Source organism: Callorhinus ursinus, unplaced genomic scaffold (assembly GCF_003265705.2).
Source record: "Callorhinus ursinus isolate GAN/ISIS: 27379988/994484 unplaced genomic scaffold, GSC_fseal_2.0 scaffold45, whole genome shotgun sequence".
Lineage (NCBI taxonomy): Eukaryota > Metazoa > Chordata > Mammalia > Carnivora > Otariidae > Callorhinus > Callorhinus ursinus.
This window is the reverse complement of record NW_027397107.1, coordinates 3,933,828-3,940,195: the sequence shown is the minus strand read 5'-3', so window position 1 is coordinate 3,940,195 and position 6,368 is coordinate 3,933,828.

Sequence of the window (6,368 nt, the reverse complement as noted above, 5' to 3'; positions counted from 1 at the left end):
CAGTTGCCCCCCGTTTGCCCGTGCAACCATAATGTTCTGTTCTTACTGAACAACGTAGACTATTTCTTCTTTCTTGCCAGCCCCTATGATGTCAAATTCCCTATTGCCTCGTTTGATGGAAACATTATCATATGAAATGATATTCCTGGAGCATTGCCTGAAGGATATTCCTGCATAGCCTTTGATCTGAGCTGGAGACGGATTCAGGTTGGGCAGGTCAGAAGAGCCTGCTGGTGTGTTGAGAAGGTCTGTGAGGCGGTGCTCAATCTCTGTGGGAGAGAGTTCAGGGATCATGGGTGATGTCTGCCCTGGGAGCGATGGTGTGCCTGTCAGGAAGGTATTCCCCAACTCTGCCCCCAAATATAAAATGTACTGCAGCCAAACCTTCAGAGAGTTGCTTATCTGTGTGAAATTCTTTTTGGCTCCTTGAGTGTACTGAGTGGGTCTTGGTGCCATGCCAATCACCTGCACGGAGGACGTACTAAAAGACAACTGTTCTGAATTTGAGTCTATATTTATTGTAGGAATGTTGCTAAGGACATACTGTATGACACAGTGTTCCCTTTAAGAGGAGCCGTGGAAGAGTTCTTCTGAACAACTGATCTGTTTTTATCCTATGGATACTGTGAATGTTATTATGTTTCCCTCCTTGCTTTGGTTGCTAGGAAACCCAGGGCAGTGGTACAGACCTCATCTGGCAACTGCCCTAGACCTTTTGACAAACACTTTATATCCTAACTTCATCTCTCCTTTCATTTTATTTTCTTATCACTTTCCTACAGGCTTTTGTCCTTCCCTCTCCCTCTAGCTCTTCACCTCCTTTTTTTTTTTTTTTTAAGCCCTACCCTCCCTTCTTCCTCTCCCCTTTTTCTCTTCAGTTAACATTTATTGGGCATCAGCTCTACACCTGGCACTGTATTATATGCTGGACAGACAGCTGTCATCACCCCAAAATATCCACATCACTAACTGCAGCCCTCGTCAGGGCACTCACGGTTACCAAAGAGAGATCGAGTGTTTAGTGGGACTTAGTGTTTAGAGTAGCTTAGTGTTTCTCTGAGGGGCCTCAGCACTGTCTGGTGCCTTCTCTGGACAGGATCCTAGTGATCTACCCACTAGGGCACAGCAGACTTACCCTGGTCACTCTCAGGTTATTTGCCCTGCCCCTATTCACCCCACAAATCGGTTTGATCGCCCCTTGCACATTCATCTAGAGCGTACAGTCTTTCATAAAAACATGAACACAACGTTTATGGGAAGGATTACAAAGGGCAAAACTGAACCATGTGAAGAGCAAGAGCTCTGGGACTGGGGGGCCAACAGACCTATGGGCTGCCTTCTACTTTACTCTTTTAGAAGAGTTATTCTGTGCTACCCTCAGCCCCAGCCCGCGACATTCTTTCTTAGTTCCTAGGGACCAAGTTCCCTCATGTTCTGCTTTCACTTCCCCTCCGTGGCAGAAATGGGCATGGTGAGGGCTGCTTCGATTGAATTCCTGGTCTGTCAATTATTCTGAATCAATCTGACACTCCAGAGAACAGTACGTACCTCCATGGGTCTATTTTTGCTTGCTTTCAGGAAGCTTGGAGTCAAATTTCATAGCTACGGTGTTAGTCTTCATGGCTTGCAAGACTGATGCTCCTAAAAAGCACACACATAAACAAACCCACAACAAACTAAAAAAACCAAACTACTTTATTGTCCGAATACCTCTTAAGTCGTATCCAACTCTTTTTCAAGATTAGAATTTAATACTTACTGATCGGCATGGAATAGAACTCCAGACCTCAGCTTCCCGAGCAAGGAGTCAGCTGGTTAAATCTGTAGTGTGTCCATCTGCCATTTCTAAGGCGTCCAACGTGGTGCTTGGTTAGCTGTGGCATCATGGGTATAGTGACCTAGAGTCAGTCACTGGGTATGTATTCATGGGTTTAGTGACTGAATTCAGGTTCACCCTCTCTCTTAGCCTTTTGACCTTGGGCAAGTCATGCCGCCTCTTTGAGCCTCAGTTTCTCCATCCATAAAGGCCTCTCTCTATTCTTCAAAGAGCTGCTGTGAAGGTTAAAAGAGATAATAGCAACGGAAATACCCTTGACCCTTGAACAACACGCATTTGGACTGCATGGATCCACTTATACGTGGATTTCTCTGTTGATAAATACAGTCCAGTTCTGTAAATGTATTTTCTCTTCCTTATGATTTTCTTAACATTTTCTTTTCCCTAGCTTATTTTATTATTATAAGAAAACAGTGTAGATGGGGTGCCTGGGTGGCTCAGTCGTTAAGGGTCTGCCTTCGGCTCAGGTCATGATCCCAGGGTCCTGGGATCGAGCCCCACATCAGGTTCCCTGCTCAGTGGGAAGCCTGCTTCTCCCTCTCCCTCTGCTGCTCCCCCTGCTTGTGTTCCCTCTCTCTCTCTCTCTCTCTCGCTGTGTCTCTCTCTGTCAAATAAACAAATAAAATTTAAAAAAAAAAGAAAACAGTATAGAATACATATAACATACAAAATATGCATTAATCAACTGTTTATGTTATTGGTCAACAGTAGGCTATCAGGATTACATTTCTGGGGGGTGAAAAGTTATATGCAGAGATTTTGACTTCATAGGGGGGCGGGGCTACCCCACCCCCACCCCCGGCATTGTTCAAGGGTTAACTACACTTCGGAGTCTACACAGTACAGTACTGTTGTGGAATGAGATTATTTTCATTGGGTTTGTGCAGGTTTCTGGGGAGGGTTCTTATCAAACAGGCTCCTCGACTACAAGTGTTCCGACCACTCATATTTTCAGATTAAGAGAAATTGTTACCAAGAAAATCATAAAATCTCCAATATGTATATCACAGCACCCAAAGCTTTGCCTTGGGCCTTTGGTCTCTTGCAGACCCTGAGGGAACAGCTCCTGGGGTTGGGATATTGCATGCTTCTGCCATTGCACTTAGATGCCCTTGGGCTACTGTGCTGGTGTCAGAGCTCATCAATCACGCTCTGGCGGTGTCTGTACTATTCTCTTTGTCTCTACCCTCTTCCTGGGACAGGGGATTCATCTCCTTGCTATTCAGCCACACCTCCAGGCTCCTGACCCCCCAGATCTGTATGTGCAAGTTGTGTCTCTCTTGGTGTCATAGGCTAGCATCCCCAGTTGCCTATGAGACAGTGTCTCCTGGGAACCCCATGGATACTGACAACCCAACATGTCCAAAACCAAACCTGTGCTCAGTCCCTGCCTCCTGACTTTCCCCCATACGATTCCTATCCAGATCTTTCTCATGTGCCCCCTTTCTTCCCTCGCATTGCTTTGGTTCCGGTCCTCCCCATCTCTTGCTGGACCCTTGTCCTAGCTTCCTAGTTGGCCTTCCTGCCTCCTGTCTCTTCTCTTTCTAAACTGTGGTCCACACCAGCTGCCAGGCAGGGCTCTGAAGATGGTACTCTCTCCCACTCGTAAATCTTAAATGCTCCCTGCACTTGAGGTCTTCTGAGATCGAGGCCCGGGTCACCTGTCCATCTTTACCTCCTGCCAGCCCCTCGGTGCATGACGTCCCAGTATTTTCAACCGGAGCCAATGACTTTAAGTTCACCACGTGACATGCGCCCACCCACTTCTGCCTTTCACAAGTGTTGTCTCCACTGCCTGGAAGCCGCACCCCTTCCTCGTCTGCTCAGCTAGCTTCTACTTGTTCTTCAAGTCTGGGCGTAAGCCTCACCTCCTCTCTGAAGCTTTTCTTGACTCCTCCAGACAGAACTGGTGGTTCCTACAGCAATCTGTACATACATCTTTTACGCCTTTTATGGAAATTGTTTACATATCCCTTTCTCACACCAGATTGTGGTCTTCTTGGGCAAGATGTGTTTATAATTCATCTTTGTGTGACCACTTCTTAGAACAATGCTAGAAACATGGTAGACTCTCTGAGGACATTTGAAAAAGCTTATAAGTGACTTAATATCACACCCATTTTTACAGTAGCTAACAGAGAGCATGACTAGAACCAGGTCAGTGTGAGAGGAGGAGTTAAGTCTAGAACCATGAATCCAATATAGATGCCACTTGTGATGTGTGGCTGTTGAGTGCTTGAAATGTGACTAGTCTGAAACAGAATATACTGTTAAGTGTAAAATACTTAAAATTTCCAAGACTTAGTATAAAAAAGTAAAATATCTCAATATCTTTGACATTGATGACTTGTTGCAACAATAATCTTTTAGACATATGGCTTAAATAGAATATATCATGAAAATTAATTTCACCTGTGTCCTTTTACTTTTGTAATGTGGCTACTGAAAAATTTAAGATCACAGGGGCAGCCAGCTGGCTCAGTCGGTAGAGCGTGTGACTCTTGATCTCGGGGTCTTAAGTTCGAGCCTCATGTTGAGTGTAGAGTTTACCTAAAAAAAAAGAATAATTAAGATTACACATGTGGCTCACATTAGATTTCCATTGGACAATGATGACCTGAGCATTCATTCACTGAACAAAGATTTCTTGAGCACCTCCTCTGCTAATAGAAATGATGGGAATAGAATTATAAACAAGATGGGTAAGTTCCTGACCTCGAGGAGCTTACATCATAACGGAGAGAGAGACGCAGAGACGCAGAACAGAAAGCAGACATGTAAGCAAGATAGTCTTGGATAGTATAAGTGCTGTGAAGAAGGCAAGGCTTGATGGACAGGGTGAGGGAGGCCCAGGAGGGTGGTCAGGTGAGGTCTTCTAGGGTTGGTGGGATCAGAACCAGAGAGATGAGGGAGGGGGTAGGACATGGGAGACGGTACAGACCTGAACAGACAGTGGGGGTGCAGACTTGAGAAGTATTTGGGAAGGAACATGGGGAGCACTACTGTAACCAGAGGAATTGGGGATTGGCCAGAACTGAGGTGGATTCCCAGGTCTCTGGGTTGGACAGTCAGGTGAGTGCTGGTGCCACCAGATGAGAGAAAGCTGGCATGGTCTCGTGGCAGATGAGGAAGTCCATTTGGGCCACGTTGACTGTGAGGTGTGTGTGGGATGCCCATGTGGCAGCGCGGAGGGGAGAGGCCAGCGCGAGGGACCGTAATTTGGGACCTCTCAGCATAAGCACGGGCATTAAAAGGGAGCGTGGACGAGAAAGGAGAGAGAAGGTGGCACACGGAGAGGAGCCTGTGGCCCAGGGAGCACGTTTCTACATCAGAACATAGTTGTGAGTGTGCCTAGGTTGAGGGGAAGGACACAGGGCAGCCAGAGGGGTTCAAGATAAGAGAGAGAAGGCAAAACTCATGCAGCCGGGTTTGGGTGGTGATGGAGGGGCTGGCCTGGCCTCAGGGATGGGCTGGGAGGAGAGAAAGAGGGTCAGAGGAGGTCTTTGTTGTCTGGAGGAAGAGTTCAAGGAGAGTGATGAAGACTAGGAGTAGTTGCGGAAGAGGGTGACATCCAGGTCAGAGGTTAAGGACATCGTTTGGGAAAACTTTGGCTGTGTCACAATTTGGGCCAAGGTTTTATCATTATGTCCTCAGAGTTAGACATAAGCCTCCCGGAAGCACCCAGATGGGGGATTAGGAGAGCTGGCTTGGGAAAAGTGGAGTGGTCCCAGAGCAGGTAGGTCACAGCCTCCGTGTGGCTCGTTTTCCTCATCTCTAAAACGAGCCGAATGATGTCGTCAGCTCCCAGGCAGGTGAAGGCTTAGTACACTAAGTACATCTCACCTCTCTGGGTTGCTAGGGCCGAGGGCCGCTCTGTCTGAAACTCACTGTCCTTCCCTTTCCAGGACAGTAGACCGATCCAGGCTCAGCCCCAGGGGGCTTTCTGAGACCTCGCCCCCAGCATGGTCAAGCCCCTCTTCTCTATAACCAGTGGGCGTCCGTCTGACGGTGGTCCGAGCGCAGAGTGCTTGCCTTCCAGTCCTTGTTCCCTGTGTAGGGCCCCGTGCCTCCTGTCCCGCAGTAACCTGGCCTCCAGGGACGCTACCTGGAATAGAAATGAATGGCGCTCTGGTCTCTTAAATCATAGCATTTCTCCCAGGGTCAGTTTCCATCCCCCAAAATGGGAATTGCAGGAGACAGCAGTGTGCCGAGCAGCGCAGGGTGAGCAATTCATGCACACCAGCTCGGCTAATCCCACCACACACTGCCGTGCGTTATCCCCATTTGACACAAGGGAAAAGACCGAAGAGTTAAGTAACTTGACCAAGGTCAGCAAGCGAGTGAGCCGCCAGGGTTTGAACCGGGTTCTCTGCACCGAGTTGTGCTGGCTGGCTGCCCGCTGTTGGCTGCTCTCGGAGAAGATCCAAGGTTTCGGGATCATTTGTCCCTCCCTGTCCCCAGGCCTAGGGCTCCCCACGTGGATGATCTCGCGGGGCCCTTCCCGCTCCACCGCCCCCCCCCCCCCCCCCCC